Source organism: Castor canadensis, chromosome 2 (genome assembly GCF_047511655.1).
Source record: "Castor canadensis chromosome 2, mCasCan1.hap1v2, whole genome shotgun sequence".
Lineage (NCBI taxonomy): Eukaryota > Metazoa > Chordata > Mammalia > Rodentia > Castoridae > Castor > Castor canadensis.
In genome coordinates, this window is record NC_133387.1 from 50,851,927 (window position 1) to 50,878,076 (window position 26,150).

Consider the following 26,150-nt stretch of genomic DNA (forward strand, 5'->3'; position numbering starts at 1 on the left):
TCACATACCTCTGACATAGTCCTTTCTAAATTTATTGCTAGGCATTTTATCTTATTATTGCTATTATAAATGAGATCTTTTATCCCATATTTTGTAACTGGCATTTATATATAGAAATGCTATTTACTTATGCATTTATTTTATCTTACAGTTTTTACCCATTCCTTTTTCTGATCTAAGTATTAAATCAGCTGATACTTTCATAACAAAGTTAAATAATCAAGCTAGTAATAGCCATTCTTTTTTAACTTTAATAGAAAGTTAAGAATAAGCATGAATGTATGATGTTATAAATTTGTATGAAGCAAGTATATACTTTATGGAGTATTTTTTAATTATAGGAAATACAGAATTTGTTCACATGGTATTATTTTCCATCTGTAGAGATGGTTATGATTTTTCTTTTCAACTTAGCAATATGATGATTTATTGTCTTATTCTGTTTAGGATACTATAACAAAATGCCAGAATCAGGTTGTTTATAAGCAACCGTCCTAGAAGCTGAAAAGTGAAATGTCAATGAGTCAGAAAATTTGATGTCTGGTGAGTCTCTCTGTCTCTTTTTTGCAGGTGGTACCTTCTAGCTGTGTCCTCATATGAAGAAAGGGTCAAACAAGCTCCCTTAGTTCTCTTGTATGAGGTGCTTTATCTCCTATAGCCTCTCATGACCTAGTTACCTCCCAAAGTTCCTATCTCTTGATACTATCCACCTCAGGGATTAGGTCTTGGCATTTGAATTTTGGAGGGCAAAAATATTCAGACAATGGCAATGGTATTAGTATATTTGATAACAGTGACTATCTTACCATCATTAGTATGAACTTAGCTAGCCAGAGTATACTTTTCAATGTGTGTGCATTATGCTTGGTAATGATTTAATAGTGGATATTTATAATTGGACTGATTTGTGCATGTCTTCTGTTTAGTGTTTGTTGGATCTTGTTATCAGTGTTGGTTTTTATTGTCATGATGGAGTTTTTTCTGCCTTAACACCACTTTACTCTTTTGAAGTAAACTCAAGAAAGTAAGTTTTTCATGTATAAAAATTTCAAATATATGTCTACAAGTAATCAAAATGTATAATATATGCACTATAATGCTTTGAATAGAATTTAGATGCTTTAATGGTTTTGATTATGACACTACTTGGCTTATTAATTTTTTTGATGTGAGCATATCTCTAACAATATTTCTTCAGTGATAATTGGTCTATTTAAATTTTCTCTCTTTTCTTCCATCCAAGTATTAACCAGGCTCACCCTGCTTAGCTTCTAAGATCAGATGAGATCGGGCATGTTCAGGGTGGTATGGCCATAGACAAATTTTCTGACTTTTCTGAAGTCAGTTTTGGTAATGCTGTGTTTTTCTAAATGATCATACATTTAAAGGCAATCATACATTTAATGATAATCATACATTTAAAAATTTATTTTCATGGCTTGAGCAAAGGAGTCCACTGTTCTTTAATATCTTCTAGTTGTTATTTCTACAATTTTACTTCTTCAAAAATATAATCATCCTTTTTTTTCTTGGACAAAATGTATTCCTCTAAAATTCATATGTTGAGATCCTAACCCCCAGCATGACAGTACTGATATTATTAGCAGGTGGGCTTTCAGGAGGTGATTTAGGTCTCGAGACCTAAATCATGAATGGGATTAGTGCCTGTATAATGGTAACCCAGAAAGCTTTCTTCCTCTCTTTCTGCCATGTGAGGTAATAGGGAGAAGATGGTAGTCCTTTAGGGAAGAGGGCCTTCTCTATAGCTCAACCATGCTGGTGCTCTGATCTTAGAGTTTCCACCTCCAGAACTGTGAGAAATAAATTTCTTTTGTTTCTAAGTCACCCAGTCTATGGTATTCCTTGTCTGAATTCACTAATCACTAATGTTTTATATAATCTGTTTTTTTAAACAACTAATATAAAAACATGTGCTGCCATTTTCTATTTAATTTTTCTTGCTTTTATTTTCCTCTTGTACCTTAGGCTTATTTTATTGTCCTTTTCTAAGATTTTGAATTGAATGATTCAATCATTCAATATGATTTTCCACTGATAATTAATATGAATCCCTAAGACTATATTTGTTCTTCTGAATACTGCTTTAACTATATCTGCTAGGTTCGGGTATGCAATGTTTTTTTTTTTATCTTTTTTTAAATATTTATCAAGAATGGTAAAAGGTCTGAGATTTTATCTTACTTGTAAGCTAAATAGGGTAGTCAACCACAGATTCATAGATGTTGGCAGGAAATGTGAGACTTCTGGGTTAGAGACAGATTACTGCTCATACTCACAGTAATCACAATAATCAATAAATTAGATTTTGTATAGGTTCCCTGAGCCGAAGTTCCTTCAGGGTGATACATGGAGGGCCAGGTAACATCTGCACACATAGTGAATTACATTATAGGAAAGAAATCCTGAACTTAGGAAATCTGAAACTTATAATGTCCAGTAAGTCTGCTTGTCTTTTGATGTTACGCAAAGAGATATTATTTCTGTCTTCTAATGTTGTTCACTATATGGACATCCTTGGAAAGATAGAATGAATGAAGTTAGTGCCTTAACTTGCAAGATATGCAGAGATGTGAGAGATTTGTAGAGAATTATGTACCTATAGTATCTACCCTTGTTTCTACATTGTTTTGGCTTCTAGTGGTTTTTCCCATGAGAAAATGCTATTTTACCACTCTGTTAGTCACCCTGCTTAATCCAGATGCTGTAGCCAAATCCATTAATTTTGTCTCATATAAATTTATACATATCAATGGGACTCACAGACACAGAATGAAGCTATCTATAGTTTTGGTCTCAACCATGGGTTCTCAGGGTCCTGGAACAAATCATCAGGTCTACCTGAGAGACCAAGTGGATTTCTCCTTCAGTTCTGTATTGATTTACCTATCATCAAATGTCAGCATGTCACCTCATGATAAGATTTGCAATTTCTGTTTTATTTATATCCCTTCTACATACCTTGATTAATTTGACATCATGTGGCAATTTTATCCATAAGTGTAGTATGTATATACAAAAGATAATAATTGTTGTAAATTTGTTTACATCTATGTATCTCCTTAAAACTACCATTACATCCAAGAAATCAATGTTTTGTGTTGCTGTGCCTACAGTGTGGTCTTTTTTTCTTTATCTGACTTCTTTTTGTTACTGTTTTAGAGACAGGTCTCATTATATAGTGCAGGCTGGCCTTGAATTTGCAACCCACCTTTGTTAGCCTCTAGAGAACTGGGATTATAGGTGTGTACCACCATGCCTGGCTTATAGAGATTCTTGATATATGTTTTGGAAATAATTAGATATGTTATCTTCAGATTTTTTTTTCTGCCCCATTTTCTCTCTTATTTCCTTCTTGGATTCCAATTACATGAATGGTAAATCTCAGTCTATCCTTTATTTCTTTTAACCTCTCTTTTCTGTTGTCTGTACTTTTGTCTCTCCTTACTTTGTTTTGGGTATTTTGTATCTAACTTTTCTTACTAATTTTCTCTTAGATTATGTCTAATCAGCAGTTAAACTTTCCAGTTTTTTAATTCTATAATTTCCTTTATTTATTATTTATTTATGGATGGTACTGGGAACTGAACTCAGACCCTTGTGCTTGCTATGCAAGCTCTCTCCCACTTGAGCCACACCCCAGTCCTTTTGCTTTTAGTTTGTTTTTCAGATAAGGTCTCATGCTTTTAAACTGACTGGCCTTGGACTGTGATCCTCCTTCCTCCACTTCCTGAGCAGCTGGAATTATAAGTGTATGCTACCATACCAGGCCCTCCATTTGCTTATTTTGAAAAATAGTTTCTGAATCTCTGCCAAAATTCTTTTTTTAAAAAAATTGCTAGCAAGGATTCTAAGATGGCAGCTAGAAGGAGGAAGCAGAAAGCATGCCTCCTAAAGTAAAATCTTGGAGAGACGCTGGAGATACACCTTAAGGAAAAACCACCTAGAAGAGTCAAAACTTTGACTTCTCCACACCTGCAGCCTGCACATAGCATCTCCACTTCATGTTAAATGGAGAAACCAGGAGGGCTCCCACGCTGCTGCTAAAAGGCAGCACCTAGACGGCTTGGGAAGACATGGACCACAAGGTGAGCTAAGCAGCACTTGGTACTCCCAGAGACAATCCTGGACCAGATCAGCAAAGCCCCCTGGACAGACTGACCCCCCACCCAGGGAAAAAAAAGAAGAAAAAACTGAATAATAAGCAATAACAACAAAAAAGACATGTAGCAAAGAGGGTGGGGCTCCCTGTGTTCCAAAGAGGGGGTAGGGGAAATCCCTCCAAACAAGCCAGCTGGAGAAGGCAGGAGTGGTGGCACATGCCCAGCAATCAGGAGTGGGAAAGCTTGTAAAAGTGGTGGTGGGAGGAAAACTCCACAGGAGAGGGAGGAAGACCCACTTCCCATGTGAACTGTAAATAAACATGCAGGCCTGAGAAAGCTGGTGCAGTGTCACCTCCTCCAGTGTGCTTGGAAAAGGTAAAGCTTGTAGCAGTGGCAGTTGCACCCAGGAGAACTCTAAGTAAACAAAGCCTGCAGGGCCAGGTGAGTGCTAAGCTCACTCCTGAGCTCTGCATAAATAACGCCTCCAGCAACAGCAGGCTGACAGCAGCGGGCAGGTGAGCCACAGCCTCAGATAGCCATTCACAAAACTGTCTCCAGACTCTTTTTTTTTCTCCCTACCTTTGATGAGACAACAACCAAACTACACCTGCATACTGAAAAACTTACTGAAACTGTATTGCATTTGAACTTGGGACACTTTGTGGGGCTTTTTTTTTGGTTTTGTGTTGTTTTGTTTTTAGTTTTTTTCCCCTTTGATGAGACAACAGAACTACTTCTGAGACACCATCTCCAGGATTGGAGGCTGAGGAACTAACACCAAAATTATTAGGACTGAAATTTTATTGCATTTGAACTTGGAGATTTTTTTTCATTTATTTATTTTTTATTTTTATTTTTAATTTATTTTTTATTTTTTATTTTCAATCCTTTCTCTGTCTCTCCTATGCCTGTTCAGCTTACTGTTGATTAGTACATTATCTCTCCCTGTTTATAGCTTTGAAACTTTTTTGTTTGTTTTGTTTTTTTCTACTTGTTTGTTTATTTGTTTTTCCCTTTTTCTTTAGCATCTTTGCTTTCCATCTTCTCTCACCCTTCCATTCTAGATATCACCATTGTTATTATTACAAGCTAGAATATACTTAATTGCACACAGTACAGGGACAGTAACAACAGCAAGGGCAATGATGGGAAGATGGAAAAAAGAGGGAAACCAGTTTCCCCACAGCAAAAAATTAGTACAGGAACCAGAGGGGAATGAAGAAAACACATACTCAGATCCAGACTCCAACAAAATGAAGATAAACTATGCCAAAGAACCCAATGAAGCCCACAAGAATAATCTAAAAGAAGAAGTACTACAGGTAATCAATGAGAATTTTATAGAGATGATACTAGATATGGTCAACCAAAATGTACAGGAGACACTCAAGAAAATCCAAGACAACAAAAATAGAGAATTTGAGGAAGCACAAGAAGAAATAAAAGAAACCATAGAAGCACCGTATAAACACCAAAGTGAAACAATTAATAAAGAGATAAATGAACTCAGGTCAAAAATAGACAACACTAAAGAGGAAGGGACTCAGGATAGGGAAAACCTCAGAAAAAAGAATGAAACAGAATTGCAAGACAAAATGGAGGGCCAATCCAGGAGAATAGAACAAACAGAAGACAGAATCTCAGAACTCGAAGATGAAATGGTAATTAAAGGAAAAACTGAAAACTATTAATTCAACAACTCAAGACCTGTGAAAAGAAAATGCAAGAACTCACTACTCCATCAAACGACCAAACCTGAGAATCATGGGCATTGAAGAAGAAGAGGTGCAAGCAAAGGGAATGCGTAATATATTCAACAAAATAATAACAGAAAATTTCCCAAATCTAGACAAATCTATTCCTATGCAGATGCAAGAGGCCTCCAGAACACCAAACAGACCAGATCAAAATAGAACTACCCCATGGCATATCATCATTAAAACAACAAGTACAGAAGCTAGAGAAAGAATATTGAAGGCTGTAAGAGAGAAAAAACAAATAACATACAAAGGTAAACCCATCAAAATCACAGCAGACTTCTCAACAGAAACATTAAAAGCAAGAAGAGCTTGGGGTGAGATCTTCTTGGCACTGAATGAAAATAACTTCAACCCCAGGATACTCCACCTAGCAAAACTATCATCATTCAAAATAGATGGAGCAATAAAAGTTTTCCATGATAAGCAGAAACTAAAACAATATGTGACCACAAAGCCACCACTACAGAAGATTCTTCAAGGGGTTCTGCACATAGAAAGTGAAACCCAAAATAACCATGAAAGGGCAGGCAGTACCAAACTACAGGAAAAGAAAAACAAAGAAAGTAGAGAGTAACCTCAACTTAGGTACACACAACCAAACCTTCAAACAACTAAGAGAACTAAATGACAGGAATCACCACATACCTATCAGTACTAATGCTTAATGTTAATGGACTTAATTCCCAAATCAAAAGGCACCATTTGATGAACTGGATTAAAAAGGAAGATCCAAGAATTTGTTGCTTACAGGAGACCCATCTTGTCGATAGAAATAAGCATAGGCTTAGGATGAAAGGCTAGAAGAAAATTTATGAAGCCAATGGCCCCCGAAAATAGGCAGGAGTAGCAATACTTATCTCTGACAAAGTAGACTTCAAACCTACATTGATCAAACAAGGTAAAGAAGGACATTTCATACTAATAAAAGGGGAAATAGACCAAAAGGAAATAACAATTATCAACCTATATGCACCCAATGTCAACACACCCAATTTCATCAAACATACCCTGAAGGACCTAAAAGCATATATTAACTCCAACGCAGTGGTCGTGGGAGACTTTAACACCCCATTATCATCAATAGATAAGTCATCCAAACAAAAAATCAATAAAGAAATCCTAGATCTAAAATATACCATAGATCAAATGGACCTTGTTGATGTCTACAGAACATTTCATCCAACTTCTACACAATATACATTCTTCTCAGCAGCCCATGGAACCTTCTCCAAAATAGATCATATCCTAGGGCACAAAGCAAGCCTCAGCAAATATAAGAAAATAGAAATAATACCGTGCATTTTATCTGATCACAATGCAATAAAACTAGAACTCAACAATAATCATAAAGACAAAAAACATGCAAACAGCTGGAAACTGAATAACTCATTGCTTAATGAACAGTGGGTCATTGATGCAATAAAAGAGGAAATTAAAAAGTTCCTGGAAGTCAATGAAAATGAAAACACAAACTACCGGAACCTATGGGACACAGAAAAGGCAGTCCTAAGATGAAAGTTTATAGCCATGAGTGCGTGTATTAAAAAGACTGAAAGATCCCAAATCAATGACCTAATGATACATCTCAAACTCCTAGAAAAACAAGAACAAGCAAATCCCAAAACAAAAAGGAGAGAAATAATAAAAATAAGAGCTGAAATCAATGAAATAGAAACCAAAAAAACCATAATTAATGAAACAAAAAGTTGGTTCTTTGAAAAAATAAACAAGATTGACAGACCCCTGGCAAACCTAGATCGACAGACCCCTGGCAAACCTGACTGAAATGAGGAGAGAAAAAACCCAAATTAGTAGAATCAGGAATGCAAAAGGAGAGATAACAATAAACACCATGGAAGTCCAGGAAATCATCAGAGACTACTTTGAGAACCTATATTCAAATAAATTCGAAAATCTTAAAGAAATGGACAGATTTCTAGATACATCTGATCATCCAAAACTGAACCAAGAGAATATTGATCACCTGAATAGATCTATAACACAAAATGAAATTGAAGCAGCAATCAAGAGTCTCCCAAAAAGAAAATCCAGGGCCTGATGGATTCTCTGCTGAATTCTATCAGACCTTTAAAGAACTGATACCAACCCTCCTTAAACTCCACGAAATAGAAAGGGAACGAAAACTGCCTAACACATTTTATGAAGCCAGTATTACACTTATCCCCAAACCAGGGAAAGACACCTCCAAAAAGGAGAACTATAGGCCAATCTCCTTAATGAACATTGATGCAAAAATCCTTCCCTAACCTTTAATAAAGTCCATTTACACCCACATGTCCTGCCTTGGATTCTTCCCCACGGGACAAGAATTTGGAAGTCTTCTGATCACAGACTGAATCAGCACAGTTTAACATTGCCTCCCAAAGGTCCTTCCACTTCCCAGTAGTACCATGGGCTAGTAATTAAGCCTTTAACACGTAGCTAGGCCTTTGTGGGACATTCAAGATCAAATTATATCATCCTGGCTCCAGAAGATAGTGGCCAACACTGGTGGCTTGTGTTTAGGGGAAGGAAGTGCAACTCCTGTTACCCAGTGGCAAGGGAGATTTGCAAGAGGAAGTGAGGAAGATATTACTGGGAATCTGTGTTACAAGTAAATAAAAGGTGGGATTCCTAATGAATTTTCTCATAGAAACATTTCTATGGTATTATTTAGCACAGGTGCATTTTGTTCCTATTAAACTATTAGCATGAATATGTGGTGGGTTAAATAGGCTTTTATAGCCTTTCCTAAGAATCTAACCACTGTGTTTAACATTGGTTCTATGGTAAAATGCTTTTGAAACCCCACAACAGACTGACAAAAGAACCTTTGAATGCAATCTTTGTAATTTAACAATTTAGGATTAGTCTGGTTGGGTTAAAGAGACCCACCCTGTTCCTTAGCTTTAATGTTTGCCCCTGTACAAAGAAAGGCAAAGCCTTTTATAGTGACAGACAAGTCACACACTTGTGGCTTGGTTCCTTGAAGGAGAGCCTGTCTGATTTTAGACAAGCTATATTTAGTGAAATGAGGCACTAAGTGGGCCTGCTTTAAATGGGGCAGTTTGTGTAAAGTTTACCACTATTATCAGACAATCTGTGTTTACCTTCATGTGAAAGCAAAAGTTTCAAGTCTTATTTTGGATCAAAAATGGCATTGCTCAGTGTGATAAAGGATGTGAAACTAAAGAACAAATCAAAATGTGGGTTTTATTTTTTACTGGTTGCTACTTTCAATGGAGAATAAATGAAACAGAGCCAAAGGAAAGGTAAGGAGGACGTGGTGGACAGTTTAGTCATGTTTTATGTAAGTCTTGTTTTTCTTTTACACAAACACATTATACCATCCACTAGGATAAATTAATATGTCTTGGGCTTTTAAAAACTGTAAGAAAATAATTTTAATGGTTCCAATAACAGCTCCAGATGAATGCTGGAAAACAGATATTCTAAACTGTCAAACAACATATGTATTACTTGGCTCTGTTATAACCTCAAGTAAATGCAACATTTGTATGAAGTTTCCTTGAGTGCCAGTGGAAGAACTGTAACACATTTATTGGGAACAAAATTGGAATGGGAATGAGACATGTTACAACAGAATGGCAACTAATTCCTTGCCAGTTGGGCTGACTTAAAATAATAAATCATTAAGGCAATAAAAGGTCTTGCTTAAAAGGAGGAATAATTTAATTAAAGAGGTTAACAAAAATGGCAAGTTCACACTCATAGTGTTTATGATACAGAAATTTTATTTAAAAGTACGATTTTCTTATCATGTGAAAGAATCTAATTAGACCCCAGTGTAAAAGTGTATGGTAAATGGAAAAAAAATCACGTAAGCTTCAGAGGTGAATTTAACTATGGTGTGGAAGGCAACTGAACAACAAAGGGCAGTTCCAACTGCTGTTTACTATAGGCGAGGGGCTTCAGGATGCTGGCCTGTGCTTGAAAGGGGTGAATCATGCCATTATTTACTGCAGCTAATTGCTAATGTTTGTGAAGAGCACAGTATGTTGCACAACAGGACTGAGTAATCCACAGTGACCTTTTGTGCTATCAAAGCTTTATCAATTAAAAGCTCCTGATTGTAAATTCAGAGGACACCCAGTGAGTGCCATCAAAAAGAAAGATTATACTTGGCTTCTTATGCAATCTGATTTTTTTTGGCTTTTCTTCCTTTAAACTGAACCCTCTCTAGGGCACCATATCCAAATCCACAAAGCAAAGCATATTCAAAATGTTTTTAAACTTCAAGGAGTGGTTTTCATAAGCAATACCAGGAATTTCAGAAACATAGTGGTTGTGTTTTCCTGATAAACTTCTTTTTTCTTGAGACCCTCCCACTGGCTGGCTAATTTCCTGGTCACTTTCTTTCCCATCTACTTTGTTCTGTTGATACTAGGCATACATGACATTTATGAAAATTTTGTTAAATGTTTCAAAATTAAAGTCCTTATTTCATCATACTTTTTATTATGAGTCAGTCTTAAAATATTTGTTGATTTTCATTCACTGATCCTCAGACAGGATTTTTCAGTTCTTATTCTCCTCCATGTTGCTGCAGTTCTTGATACTGTTTAATGCCTCCTTCTTGAAATTCTCTGCTCTCATTTCTTCCATGATATTGCAATGTCCTGTATTTTTTCTGTGTATTTGTCCTTTTGTTTTTTAAAAGATGACTCTTCACACATTCCTTTTTATATTCTCTAATTTGAACTTGACCCAGGGCTAAGACTTCAACTTCCTTTTCCTCCTCTAATCTCTTGGCAAGCTCACCTCCTCCCAACTCTTTTTCAAGCTCCAGGTCCACATTTCCAACTGTCATCAAACATCTTCATCATTTTTATCAAGAACATCCCAAACCAAACTCATGATCTTATCCTGCCCATATTCAGAATCCTAAAGTATTATCTGAATTGATCCCCTAAATCAGCTTGCTAGTGGAGATTACTACAGCTCAGTTCTCATGATAGCACTAAGTTGTAGTTCTGCCTTCCCCACCTCCTGCCATCATGGTCGAGTCTGTAAGACTGCATGTCTGTCATGGTTTCTATTTATAATTGAATCAGGACCAGCTGAAGTCTGTGGACCAGTGGAGTATCTATTCTGGAAACTATGGATCAGCAGAGAAGTTATTTTGTTCTTAGGTGGACTTATTTGTTTGTGGTCATCCATGGGTTGGGTAGGTGGTCTGCTGACCTTGGCCAGGCTTGTTCACATGTTTTGATGTCTGCTGGCTGTATGTTGGTCTTTCATTCTTGAAAAGGCATCCCAAGTTTGTTCTTATGGCAGACAGGGTTTTGAGGTTACAAGCTGCTTGTAACATATCTGAACTGTAGTGGGAGGCCTGATGGTTCACCCAAGGATTTAGGAAGTGGTGTGAGGGAAGTAGACCCATATATAAGAGCTGGTATAGAAGGCAGGATGGATCCTGAGATGAGTGATTAAGCTGCAGAGAATAACTGCAGAGAATAACTATGGAGGGGCAGCTTCCAGAGGATGAAGTAGAGCAAGTCAGGAGTCTGAATACAAGGGTGGTAGTTGAGGTAGATTTTGTGTTGATGGTACAACTAATAGCCTACTGATACTTATGGCCACTAGTGTAGTTTTGAAGCTTTTTCCACTGGAGTCTGTTTCTCCAATCATTGAATCTGGGCTGGCCAGGAGAATGTAGATGAAGCCACAAAGTTTTGGCACTTGTCTTGAAAGTCTCTGCAGCCTTTCTTTTCTCTGTTACTGTGGATGGGAAATCTGGTTTTGTACAATGTTATGTGATCAGCTATGATGCAGTGTTCAGTTCATCTTAGCAGGCCTGCATTACTATTGCTCTGAAAATAAATAGCAGATATCCTAAAACTGCCTATAGGAAACAGCTTTTTTTGGAGGGGGGGCAGTACTGGGGTTGCCTGTGTCAGTCAATTCCAAACATTCTTCCAGAAATTCCTCTTTCCATCTTCTAATGCTGCCATAATTATCTATAGGTTGGAAAATATTTTCTATTTCTTCTTCTTCTTCTTTTTTTTGGCAGTACTGGGTGTTGAACTCAGAACTCAGGTTGAATTCAGCTTACTAGACAGGAGCTCTACCACTTGAGCCACTCTACCAGCCATGTTTGTGTTGATTATTTTTGAGACAGGGTCCAGGGCAGCTGGACTCTGATCCTCCAATTTGTATTTCCCCACAGCCAGGATGAGAGATATGTGCCACTGCACCCAGCCAAATTGGTTGAGATGGGTTCTCATGAACTTTTTTGCACAGGCTGGCCTTGGACTGCCATCCTCTTAATCCTCACCCTCCTGAGTAGCTGGGATTATAGGTGTGAGCCACTGTGCCCTACTAGAAACAGTTTTTCTTAAAAAACTAAAAACAAAACAAAACAAAAAAAACTAAATCCCAGACTCAATTGTTTGGTCAAATTAGTGTCATCCTAACCCCTCTCAATAGGAGGTGCTTTCAGTTCTTCAACCAAGCCATGTCAGGATCTGAGAATTTCCTACTCACACCTGACTTCTTTTCATCCTTTGTGTCTCCTACTGAAACATCATCTCTTCAGCAATGCTTCTTTCACACCCCATCTAGAGTTAGTTTCATTGTTATTTCATTTTTTTCATTATTCAGTCCTTTTTAAAAGTGTGTTATCACAGTTGACAATTATTTTGTTTACTTTTTTTCTTTTGGTCTTTCTAGTTAGAGATCCATGACGGTAGGAGCTGTTATTGATTATCTTAATGAGTATATTAGTGTCTGAGACATATTAGGGCTTAATAACTATTTGTTGAGTTAATCAGTAACTTGGAGGGAAATACTTTTGGTGGTAGCGGACTAAACTGGGTTTGGGGATGACCAGATGATGCCAGGCTGGTTTTTTCAGCCCTACCTGATGGGCTGCTCCACTGACTTGCTAAGTTCATTGTCATCATTTTTTCTCTCTTGCCCTCTACTTCAGTTAGAGTAGCCACCTTGCTAATCTTCCAGCACTTCAAGTACCATGTGGACTTTGCACCTGCTGTTTTGAGCTGCAATGTTCACCTCCCCAGTATCCTCCTGGCTGTTCCTTTATGGACTCCAGTTCTTCTTTCAATTATCACCTGCCAGAGATAGTCTTTTTGAGCATTGTGTATAAATAGTACCTCTCCCCTTGTAAATTCCTTTTCTTTTTTTTTTTTTTTTTTGAGCTAGGGTGTTACTATGTAGCCCCAGGCTGGCCTTGACTCATGATCCTCCTCCTGCCTCCACTTCCCGAGTGCTGGGATGCAGTAGTGTGCTACCTTACTGCTTTACTTTTGTATACAGAAATGTGTTTTATTCTGTTGAAATCTGTATGCTCTTATTAGGATAAGGCTTCATAGAGTTTAAAGCTATGGTTTATTAATTACTATTTCTTCCTAGTTTAGAAAATTTTCTGGCATCTACAGATATAGATATAAAATCATGTATAAATGTGAAATTAGGAATTTTTGTCTATGTTCTTTACAGCTGCATCTTGTGCCTAGAATGGTGCCTGACACACAGTAGATGCTCAAAAAGCTCATATTAAATAAACAGCAGACTATGAGATGTGCGATGGTTTGTCTTCCAAAAGAGCATGTGCTTGGTCCTCAGTGTGGTTGTGTTGAATGGTGGAATCTTTAAGAGGTGAGACTAGTATGAGGTAATTAGGTCACTAGGGGTACTGATGCTGGAAAGGATTAATGGTATCCTTGCAGAGTGAGTTCTTACAAGAGTGGATTGTTATAAAGCAAGGCCAGTTGGGTGTGGTGGTGCATGACTAATACCAGCTACTTGGGAGGCATAGGCAGGAAGATCACAAGTTTGAGGCCAAAGGTTAGCAAGACCCTATCTCAAAAATTTTTTTTAAAGAAAAGAAAGGTCTGGGGACATAACTTAAGTAGTAGAGCACTAGCACTTGGTTCAGTCCCTGGTATTGGGGGAAAAAACATCAACACTATTCCACCACCATGGCCACTTCTGCCTGTGGCTAGTGGACTTTTGCTTTCTCTACCCTATTGTGATGCAGCCAGGGGACAAATGCTTTGCAGTTTAACACTCCAGTCACCAGAATTGTTAGCCAAATAAACTTTTCTTTTTAAAGTATTCAGCCACAGATATTTTGTAATAGCAACAGAAAATATACCAATATAGTATGAGACTCAGATACTAGTTTTTAAATTATTCAGGTGTGTGGTCAGGTTGACAACCCCCATAGGATACTTGGCTTCTTTTATCTACCTCAGAGATTCACCTTCAGAACATCACCTTGTTAATGACTTCTGCTCTATTACATGGCCTTTTTCTCTACATCATTCCAGCTTCATAGCTCTGCATTTTCTGCTTGTTATTTGTATTTTGCAATTCAAGCCTCTAATACCCAGGCTGTGATTGGTCTTGCTTGCCTTGGTGGTTTGAACAGTTTTCATCAGAGCTCTGTATAGATAGGTGGCCAGCGGGGATAAGATGTCCTTGCTTCTCTAGCCTGGTAGCATATAGACATGAGTAGGCAGTGGAAAGAATAGAACCATATGAGAACACAGCAGCCTAGACAACCGTGAGTATAGCAGGAAAGATGATTGACTTGTCAATATGATACAACTTGTATCTCTATCCTTTTACTACTTAAAAACAACTAGTTAAATATTATGAGTGATTTACATGTTAGGCACAGGAAAAAAAGAGTGAGGAAGAGAAACATGTTGACTTCCATGACTGAGTTTATTTTCAGAAATAGGCTTACTAAAGCCATTAAAGTGTGATATTTTAAAGATGGATAAATTGAATCTTGTGAAAATAAAATCTTAAAAAAATTTTCATGTAATAGTTGCACTGGGGGGATACATTGTGACATTTACATATGTGCTTACAATATATTTTAATTAGCTTCATCCCCTCTGTCCTCATCTTCTCTTTCCCCTTATTAGAACAATTTCATTGTTTTATTTTCATACACAAATACAAAATACATCCAGTATATTTGCCCCTTCTTAGAACAATTTTAACAAGTTTTATTATTTTGTTTTCATGCATGAATACAAAATACATCCACCATATCCACTTCACCTTCTCTATTTATCTTCCCCTCTTCCACTGGTACCCATCCCTAGACAGGACCTGTTTTACCTTCCTGTCCTTCATATTTTTTGCATTGTATTGATTGTTCAAGGGGGTTTTGCCTTGGTATTTCAGACATGTGTACATTGTACTTTAAGCAGATTAACCCCCTTTATTACTTTCTCTGTTGATGTGTTCCCTTATTATTTAACAGTTTATAGATAGATGTTACACTGTCTTTAAACACAGATGCATTGCATTTCAATATCATTCACTCTATCATTTTCTTTTCCTCTCTTACCTCACCATAGTCCCCTCAGACAGACCCACTAATACAATCATGTTCTCTCTATATATATACACACATATATATTATAGGTAAATAATATCAGATGTGTATTTATATGTCCTTTTATTTTGTAGGTCTAACTTCCACATGTGGGAAAATAGGTGACCTTTGTCCTTCTGAGCATGGTTTGCTTTGCTTAACATGATGATCTCTAGCTCCATCCATTTACTGGTGAACAACATAATTTCATTCTTCTTTATGGCTGGATAAAACTCCATTGTGTGTGTGTGTGTGTGTGTATACATACATACATACATATATATCTCACATTTTCTTAATCTATTCATCAGTTGTAGGGCATCTGGGCTGTTTCCAAAGCTTAGCTATTGTGAATAGTCCTGCAATAAACATGCCGGGTACAAGTGGATCTGTTGTATCCTAGCTTACATTACTTTAGGTATATGATCAGGAGTGGTATCTCTGGATCATAAAGTGTTTCAATTTTTAGTTTTTTGAGGAAACTCCATATTGCTTTCCACAGCGGTTGTACTAATTTATATTCCCACTAACAGTGTATAAAAGTTCCTTTTTCTCCTGCATCCTCACCAACATTTGTTGTTTGTGTTATTGATGATAGTCATCCTGAGTGGAGTGAGGTAGAATCTCAATGTCATTTTGATTTGCATTTTCCTTATGGCCAAGGGTGTTGAGCATTTCTTCATGTATTTATTGGCTGTTTATATTTCTTCTTTTGGAAATTGTTTGTTCAGTTCATTTTCCCATGTTCTTGTAGGTTATTGATTCTTTGTGAGGCTAGTTTTTTTTGAGCTCCCTGTATATTCTGGTTGTTAATCCCTTGTCAGATGTATAGCTGGCAAAGATTTCTACCCATTCTGTAGGCTGTCTCTTCAGTCAATTGACTGTTTCCTTTGTTGTGCCGATGCTTTTTAGTTTCATTTAATCCCATTTGTCAGTCTTTTCTCTTAATTGCTGAGCTACTGGAGTTCTGTTTATAAAGATCTTAATCTTTGATCCAGTTTATTGGAGTGTAGGTTTTCAAAATATTCCTGTATGATCTTCTGAATTTCACTGGTGTCTGTTGTAATGTTTCCTTTTTCCTCTTTGATTTTATTAATTTGGGTCTTCTCCTTTCTTCCTTTGGTTAATTTGGCTAAAGGTTTGTCAATCTTGTTTATTTTTTTTCAAAGAACCAACTTTTTGTTTCACTGATTCATTGTATTATGCTTTTGGTCTCCGCTTCATTGATTTCTGTCCTCATTTTTATAATTTCTTTTCTTCTACTACTTTTGGAATTGACTTATTCTTCTGATTTTGAAGGGTACTATCAGGTTGTTTGAGATCTCTAATTTTCTGATGTGGGTCCTTGTGGCTATAAACTTCCCTCTTGAGACTGACTTTGCTGTGTCCCACAGGTTCTGGTAAGGTGTGTCCTCTTTTTCATTTGAGTCTAGGAATTTCTTAATTTCTTCAATGACTCATTGATCATTCAGGAGTGTGTTGTTCAATCTCCATGGTAATTGATTTCTAATTTTACTCCATTATGTTCTGTTAGGATACAGGGGATTATTTCGATTTTTTTTTGTATTTGTTGAGATTTGCTTTATGACCTGGAATGTGATCTATTTTGGAGAAAGTTCCATGGGCTGCTGAAATAAATGTATAATTTGCTGTCGTAAGATGGAATACTCTATAAATGTTTGTTAAGTCCATTTCATCCATGGTATTATTTAGTTCTAGGGTATTTTTGTCTGGATGTTTTGTCTATTGATGAGAGCTTGCTGTTGGGATCTCCCACTATTATTGTATCTGGACCCAACTATTCCTAACTATAAACTCACTCCTAACTACTGCTCAGTAGTGTTTGTTTTATAAACTTGCAGGCACTGATGTTCAGTGCATATATATATTTAAAATTGTTATATCTTCTTGTTGGATTGTTCCCTTTATTATATGTAATGACATTCTTTATCTCTTCTGGCTGATTTTTGTATAAAATCTACTTTGTTTGATATAACAATAGCTACAACTGCTTGCTTTCAATTTCAGCAGGGCTGGTATATCTTTTTCTAAGCTTTCATTTTAGTTTATGTGTGTCATGAGGTATGTTTCTTGTAGATAACAGATTGTTGGATTTTGCTTTTTGATCCAGTCAGACAACCTGTGTCTTTCGATTGGTGAGTTAAGTTTGTTTACATTTAGGGTTATGATTGAGAGGTATGATTCCTATGTTCCTATTGCTTTTTTTCCAGGTTAAGTCTCATGTTGACTGCTTACTTTTGGCACTGTTCATCTTCAGGAGTTGCTTGTTTACTGAGTTGATCATGCTTGATACTTTCCTAGTTCTTATGGATTCAATTCCTCTTGTGAGTTCTATTCTTTCCTGGCTTATTGTGTTTGTGGTTGCTTTTCCTCCTCTTTGTGAATTATTTCCTTGAGTAGATTTTTTAATGCAGGCTTGGTGGACATGAACTGCTTTAGCTTATCTTTATCCTGGAAGGTTCATATTTCTCCATTGAGATTGAAGGATAGCTTTGCTGGATATAATATTCTTGGTTAGCAGTTATTTTCTCTTAGAGCTTGAATTATATTGCTCTATGCTTTCCTGATTTTTAGGGTTTATGTCTGAAGTGATTCTTATGTGTTTACCTTTGTATGTAAGCTGGCATTTTTCTCTTGCAACTTTCAGTATCCTTTCTTTGTTCTCTACTTTTGGCATTTTAATTATGATATGGTGTGGGTTTTTTTTTTTCTGGTCATGTCTATTTGGAGTTTGAAATGCTTCCTGTACGTGGGTGTCCATATCATTACATAGAGTTGGGAAATTTTCTGCTATGATTTCATTGAATAGGTGTCCCATGGCTTTAGTTCGTATTTTAGCAGCTCTGTCTTCCACACTGTGCGTTTTTAGGTTTGGTCTTTTGATTATATCTGAGAGTTCTTACATGTTGTAATCATATGTATTCATTTTTTTCTTTGTGATTGTGTACAATACCTCCTTGATCTTGTCCTCTATCTCTGATACTCTTTCTTCTGTTTGATCTTGTCCGCTAATAACACCATCCAATGTGATTTTTTATTTGATTTGTTGAGGTTTTCATTTCCATTTGGTTATCTTTCATAATTTTCATTCCCTTACTGAATTTCTCTTCCATTTTTCTGACTTTCTTGTGTGAGTCTTGGATTGATTTCTTATCTTCATTTATCTGTTTATTTGAATTACCTTTGGGGTCACTGATAATTTTTACCATTAGGCTTCTGAATTCTCTCTCCAGCGTTTCAGCCAATTCATTATCTTTGGATTCAGTTATTGAGTTGTTGTGGTGAGGTTTTGGAGAGGAGACATTGCCTTGATTTTTCATATTTAAGTTCTATACTGTGATTTGCATGTCTGCTGGTCTAAGTTTCTCTTTCACTTCCTTGCATTAATGTAGAACCTACTGCAGTAACAAGTTTAACAATTGGCAATAAATTAAGTATTCGAATGAGTAAGAAACAATTGGAACCCTCATTTGTTTCCCCACTAAGGTTGTATAGGAGCAAAACTCTGGTTTCTGGGAGCTTAACACTAGATGAAAGGCATAAAAATTGGAAATTGAAATATAGGGCATGGCTATGGAAAGGGAGGAGAGTGGGAAGATAAAAAGAAGGGAAGGTAGGTGTAGGAAATAATAGTAGGAGAGATTATATATATTTATAGCAGAGAAATAGAGAATGGTTTCAGAGATGATGAGAAAAAATAAGAAATGAAGAAAAAAGATTTAGGCAATTAGAAACTGAATTTAAAAAAAAAGAAAGAAAGAAGAGGGAAACAGCCAAAAGAAAACAAATTGGATGAAGAGAAAAAAGAAAAAAAAGTTCTTTCTCACTAGAGAGAAGTGGTGATCTAACAGATTAATCAGAAACCAGAAGTGTAGGGCAAGGATTGATTGGACAGAAATACAACAGAAATTTTGGAGCTGAAAGACATATTCTATATCTTGATTATGGTGGTTGTTACACACCTGAAACATTTATCAAAATATATTGAATTTCATACTTAAATTGGAGAATTTTTATTATATTTAAATTATAACAAAGTTGCTTTTAAACAAGAGTAAAGAGAAAAAATGAATGTGATGCATGCATAGACTGGGAGAAGTGTAGGATGCTCTGGTAGCACAAGGTCACCCCATAAACTGGGGAATCTGAAAGGCTTTTTATGGAATAAGCTATTTAACCTTACAAGGCTAGGTAAAAAGGAATAGGGTTCTGCAGAGTCAGCAGCATATACAGAGGCTCAGAGGCAAGAAGAAGAGGAGACTTTGTAGGTATTGGTGAAGGAAGAGGGAGGAAAAATGAGTATGGAAAAGTAGGCTAGGCAGCATAAAGGACTTTCTGTTAAGTTTGAATTTTGTCTTATGAGTGACTGAAGGAGTTTAAACCCTTCTCACCATGGAGTTACGTGTTGTGACTTCTGGTTTATAATACTATCTCAGGCTGCTGCTTGGAGAATGGGCTGCATAGAAAGAACTCTTGAAGAAGGCATCATCATCACATAGAAGTGCCATGCCTTAGGGGAGTTTCAGGAAGGGGAGAGAGAAGTGGCGGAGTTTAGAAGTGTTTAGGAAGTAGAAATCCCTGCAGGAGTTGAGGGAAAGGAAGAATAGAAATGGCTTCTAGGTTTTAGCTTGATAGCTGGGTGAATGATAGTGCCATTCCTCAAGATAAAGGATAAAGGAGCAAGAAAATCTTTGGGGACAAAGTAGTGCTTTTAGCTGTGACATGTTGGTTTTGAGATGCCTGGGAGGCCTTCATGTTGTGTCTAGAGTAAGTTGGAAATATAGGTCTGTTGCTTTGAAAGCAGGTCTAGACTGCAGAACAAATTTACAGCATTAGAATGTGGGTAGTAATTAAAGCCATGGAGCTGATGACAGGAGATGGATGAGTAGGGTGAAGAGAGAAGAGGTCCACAGCCTTCCAATGTTTAAGGGTGAGGAAAATTAGGAGAGTATTGTATTACGGAATTCACTAGAAGGAGTGAGTGGTCAACAATACCAAATGGAATTGCTTCACTGGAAAATAGGATGATATTTAAGATTCTTGATTAGGATGTATTGTGAAATATTGAGTGGAACTCTTACAGTAAAAGATGAGTGTATTTAAAAGGAAAAGAAAGTTAGTGGTTTGATGGTTTATGGAGAAAGCAGTGCATTTCCTATGGAGATGGCAGATCTCAATTTTCTGTCATTTTGTGCTGTTTTGCCCCTTTTGGACTTTCCTCCTCCATTTTTTAGAACACAAAACATTAAAGAGTTTCTAAAAATCCATTTATATACATTCTGGGTAGAGAAGCTAACTCACATTAGTCCCTTATTTACAAAAGTATGAGCAAGAACATGCTTTTTGCAATCCTTGCTTAGTAAGGACTGTCTATCTTAATTCCCCTTTTCCCTTTGGTCTTTAATTTCCTAAATGAGTGTGACTAAGCTTGAAGAGATCAATGGGAAAAGGTTGATCCCTCTACTTTAAGCAAGACGTTTTTGTCAAGCAGGTAAGATGATCGATCGGTCACTGATGGATAGAGAACTTCTTTTTAACTGAAGTCCCAGTTGCTTTCAAAGTGATCTTACTATAATAGTCAGCTTTCATGGCCCTTGACAGAATGCTGTAACAAAAGTTTCTCCTTCTCCAAATGCCATATCCACCCACCCACACACTTTTTTTTTTTTGTTTTTGTAATACCGGAGTTTGAACTCAGGGCCTCAAGCTTGCTAGGCAGGTGCTCTACCACTGGAGCCACTCTGCCAGCCCCCACTTTTGTTTTTAATACTTGCTTTTCCTACTTGCCTTCCCTTCAAAAAGGAAGATGCAGAAAGTTTTGAAGAGCCAGAACCTTAATTTAGGACTACCATTAAAAATGCAATAGGAGAACATTTTTAAGAAACCAATTGAAAATCAAGTTTTCATGAACTTAGATAAAGGCCGTAGACATTGCTGTAGGCTGTAGAACTCTTACTAAATTGTGCTCCCAGTCAGTGGCACTTTACATTGTTATTTCTCTGGTTCAGATGAAAGGGAAGGAAGAACCCCATTGTATTTGTGCCAGTTATTAATTGTCTCTCAGCTCCAAATGTACCTTTTAATATTTGCTCTGGCATTATAGATTGGACTCTGTAGGCATTTCTTTGTCACAGTGAGAACAGTGTTAAGGTTAGTCTGTGGTGACTGATGGAGAACCATTCCAGGAAGACATGGCATTCTCTTCCTAGCTTCTATCCTGCTTTTCCTGAGTCCTGCTGCAGGTTCTATGACTGATATGTTTATGTGTGTGTGTGGGGGGGGCATCCACTGGTGCCCTTTCTCAGAGGTTCTTCAGAACTCACAGTCCCTTGGTGATTTTGCAGGCATGGGTTAGCCTGATAATTATCTTGCTGCAGTCCTCCCAGTGTGGATACTAGCATGTTCCAGATTTCATGCTGGCAGTGGCACCATTATTCCTTCTGTGCATCTGCCCTCTAACCTTGGCTTAACTGCACTCTAGCAGGTTGTTTCCTGTAACTGTCCTGCTGTGGATCCCATGATCCAGGCTTCCTACCAGTAGCAGTGCCCCAGCTCTCTCTGTGTGTCCACCTATCATCCATGGTTTTCTTGCTTCCTGCAGTGTTATTTCTTGCTATCTGGTATCTGTGTCCTGAGCAACCCAGTGAATGTCTCCATTTTCTGGTAGGCTGCAACAATATCTTCTCTACTGAAGTCTTTACTCCAGTCTTGGGAAGAGGTCTTCCTTCCAAGTTTCTGTTTCTTTGTGTACCTCCATCAGACATACTGTTCCCTTTAGAGTTCTTTTATAGCTTTATAATTATAGATCTATTTTTATTAGTGTACGTTAATTGTACAAAGAGGTTTCATTTGTGATATTTCCATACATACATATAATGTACTTTGGTTAAACTTACCCCCTCTATTGCTCTTTTTCACTTCCACTTCTACATATTTTCTGCTTTTTATAAAGTAACTAAGACAGCATCTTTGTGCAGAATAGGAATTTCAGACCTGGATTTTGACTCTTAACTCTACCTCTTATCACTGAGCAGACAAGAGCATGCCCTTAGGTTCCTCTGAGTTTTCATTTACTCATTTGAAAAATAGGGATACTAATAACTGGGATGAGTACCACACAGGGTTGTTGTGAGGGTAAATTAAATAATGAACACAAAAAAGTCTCTAGGAATTTTAGGTTTCCGATTTACTTTAACATAGTGCCCTAGTTTGTTTACTTGTTTATTTATTTTTAAGACAGGGCTTTCTGTGTAGCCCAGGCTGGCCTTGAACTCATGATGTTCCTGTCTCAGCCTCCAGAGTGCTGGGATTGCAGGTGTTGCCATAGGCTTTGTGTAGTGTTCCCTACTTTTTTTTTCCTAAGTACTCATACATGAATAATAATGAAAATTACTGCTAAGCATTCATCTAGTACTGGATTGGTAAAAGGGATTAAGGTAATACTTTTCTTTAGAACTAAAAACTGTATATGTTTTATGCTTTTAGTTGCCTTCAGGATGGATGGAATAAGACATTATAAGCAATTTGGCTTGACTATAAAACTTAAGGTCAGGGAAGAACAAATATTTTTCTCACCTGCTTCTTTAGGCATTCATTCATTAGTTGAGTAGACAGATGATTTCATACATATGTGTGAATGTGTCAAATTATTCTTTTCCATCTGTATTGGCTGAATATGTACTAAAATATTCAGAAGTTCTTTGTAAAGTATAAGACAGAAGGAAATGAATTACTTTCAGAAAGCAAATAGGAGAAGGTAAAGCTTCTAAGATGGTAAGGATTTCAACCAATTCCTAATTCAAATTTCTTGGGAAAGGTATTCCCATTCAATGAGAACTCATTAAAGGGTGGAGGGCCTTGACTCTGTAATAAAAGATAAAGGACTTGACTGCCTTTATAGAAAGAGGCAGATTTCTGCAGTCACTTATGGATTGAACTCATCTTTGTTGGATGTTGGACCAGCCTGTGGATGTTTTCATCAGCAAGTGGTTCATCTGAATTCCTCATTATCTTAGATATATGATGCTGAGAGGAAAAACCAATTCTAGGAGAACTTGAAACATGAATATAAAAGGCATTTAAATTTTTATTTTTTAAAAAAACTTCCTTGGGGAGGAAATTTGGGGTTCCTTCTTTTGTAGCCTGAAGGGAAGGTAGTTCAACAGAAGGTGAAAATGAAGAGAAATAGCCATTCTAATTTTGCTTGGACAAAACTTTTTTATTTAATATTTCTATAGCTCTTTGTATTTTCCAAAGATCTTTACAAATGTATTTTACCCTATGTAACATGCCTCTGATCAAAGCAAGTTTGTATTCATCTTTTCATTTTCTGGATGAGAGAAAAGAATGCCAGAGAAGTGAAGTCACTTTTGCAGCTCCCAGGGTAAATTAAAGGTAAAATGACATTTTGAGCCTTTGACACAGAGTTCTTAGTGTAATTACTCTGCAGCATGTTATTTCTTGTCTTGACTAATTCTCTACAAATTGGTTAAAAGGATTCTTAATCTAAGAAGCCAAGTTTAGAATTCTAAACAGAGGATGCTCAGTGGGAAGGCTTGAGGTTTTATGAAAACTGAGATTCCTTTGGGCCATAGGCTTAGAGGGCTGTGGAAGAGCCGCTGTGGTTCAGACTTCAGAGAAGGAAGTCCTATCCTTCAAGGAGGTACTCCTTTAGGTTCTCTGGGGATTATGGCTGTATCTCTTAAGAAATCTGAAAATGATGCTTGTAGAATTGGCAGCTGAGAAAGTGGTTAGGCTCAGCCATTGAGATTTTTGTCTGCTTCTCAAGTAGCCAGTCTTTGAGTGTTTGAATTCTTTTTTCCCAGAGGAGAACCTGGCAGGTCTCCAATTTCTGACATTCTAATTTAGGTTATATATTCCTTTGCAACATGAATCTATTTCAATATTGATGTAAGGCTGCTGACTAGTGCATTACCAAATACCCGATAGGCACCTCAATAAATATTTATTGATGTTAATGATAAGAACGATCCTTTTCAATATTTATGTTTGAAATATGTACTCTACCAATACTGCAACAGGGAAAACTTTCAGGATAATTACATTTTTACAGTTATAGCTAGTGATTTATTTCCTAGAGTTTCAGATTTTGTTGGAGACATGATTTTTTTTTTTAAATCTTAAAATTGCTGGCCAATTTAGTTCTATTTTATAGATGGGGAAAGGGTGTGATTTAAAAATGTCCCACAGCAGACTGAGGTAAAGTAAGAAGTGAAAGTTATAGTCTTTGGTTGCAATATGGTTCTAAATTTCACTAAAAATAGTCTGACTGTGGGAACTAAATCAATGCTCATGAAGTCCTGAGTTCTGTAGGCAAATGTAGGCCCCAAAGTGACCACATGGAGAGGAGTGATGTGGCTAAGAATGTTGCCGGGTGGGAGAGGGAGAGAGCAGAGAGAGAGCAGAGAGAGAGCAGAGAGAGAGAGAGAGAGAGAGGGCGGTGGGGGCGGCGGGGGGGGGGGGTGGGGGGGTGGGGGGGTGGGGGGGGCAGGGACTTAAATACCCCTCAGTGAGACTCGGCATGATCTGATTGGTTAGGATCTTATGTTTCATGCTGATTGGAGGTTGGGGCAGAAGGAGAATTCAAGCTAGACTTGAGGCAGGTCCGTGACCCTGGAAAACAGAAGCTTAAGGATGCAGTAAGAACCGAAACCTATCGGCGCCATTATTGCCAACATTCCTCCCTTTTTTGTTTGTTAAGGAAGGGGGGCGTTGTGTTTGTTCTGGCTTCTTTGAACTGGCAAGGGGCGGTTTAAGGGAAGGGAGGGTTTGTTGGCAAACAATGCTGGGGTTGCTGAGCCTCATGATGGCGTACGCCCAGGCTCTGGAAATGAAGATTTCCTCTTCCCTGAAGTTGATGAAAGTCCCTTGTAGCCATAGGTCATAAAGAGTCTTGAGCCAATCCTCCGACCTCTGCATGGTGGGTATCAGCCAACTGACCTCGCATTTTGGAGAGGTTGGTGTCCCTGGAGGTACAACTGGTTAAATTTTTGATCAGCAAGAGCAGACATGCAGTGTGATACAAGGGAGGAAGCTTAAGAATAGGAGAGCGAGAACACAGGCATTAGGATGGGCATTGGCCAGGAGAACCACAGTGAAATGTTCTTCCCTAGACAATTTCAAGAGTCCTCCAACTACAGAGAGAGAAATGGGTGGCCATACATTATTTAACACCCAAATAGGAATATTAGGAGGAGCATAAAAAGGTGTCTGTTCAGGGACTACATACCTAGGGATCTAAATTCTGCAAAATCCTATAACTGCCAGGAAAGCTGTAAGCTGTCTTATGGTATGGGGGTTGGGAAGTGGAAGATTGAGTTGATGCATTTATGACTCAGGGAGTGAGTCTGTCCCTTTAAGGCCACATCTAGGTAGGTGACCTGTGGGAGGCAGGGGCTGTCAGGATTTAAATGTAACACTCTTGGATAAAAGAGAGCTTTAGCTCATTATTTTATATAAATTGACACTTTTAACTTTTTAAATGTTTGTACTGTATTTAGATGAAGTATAACATAACACTGTTACAAGGTGGTCATTTAAGACACATAAGCAAATATATAAATGAACTCTGATTTAGTAGTACTTAAAGCTTGACAAGATCAGCAGAAAACATGAATAATTTCTTTGATAAAATCTTTCTCTGTAATGGTTTTTTGTAGATGTTACTCAGAGCAGAACAATATTAAGATAACCTTTTATTTCATAGACATAGAGGATTTGATTTTAGTTTGACATAACCCTAAAAATCTTTTAGGCAACTCTTAGATTATATTCAACTTTAATTTTATCACACACTGAAGTTTCTTATTATGCACTTTTAAAACTTACTTAGATCTTTATATAACATAT

The 26,150-nt window shown here is 37.2% G+C and overlaps 1 protein-coding gene across 10 annotated transcripts in view; it reads left to right on the forward strand.

The window, feature by feature from the left end:
* LOC109696870 (transcription termination factor 1, mitochondrial) overlaps window positions 1-26,150 on the forward strand; it is a 307,446-nt gene that overhangs the window by 37,946 nt on the left and 243,350 nt on the right. For 3 of the 10 annotated variants that reach the window (XR_012445152.1, XR_012445157.1, XR_012445158.1), the window contains one exon: window positions 448-24,619. The exons of 3 other annotated variants lie outside the window; for them this stretch is intronic. The gene's annotated coding sequence lies outside the window, so the exon portion shown is untranslated. Of the gene's footprint in view, window positions 1-447; window positions 24,620-26,150 lie in introns of those variants that run through there. 4 more of the 10 variants (XR_012445156.1, XR_012445160.1, XR_012445155.1 and 1 more) reach the window with 2 other exon arrangements.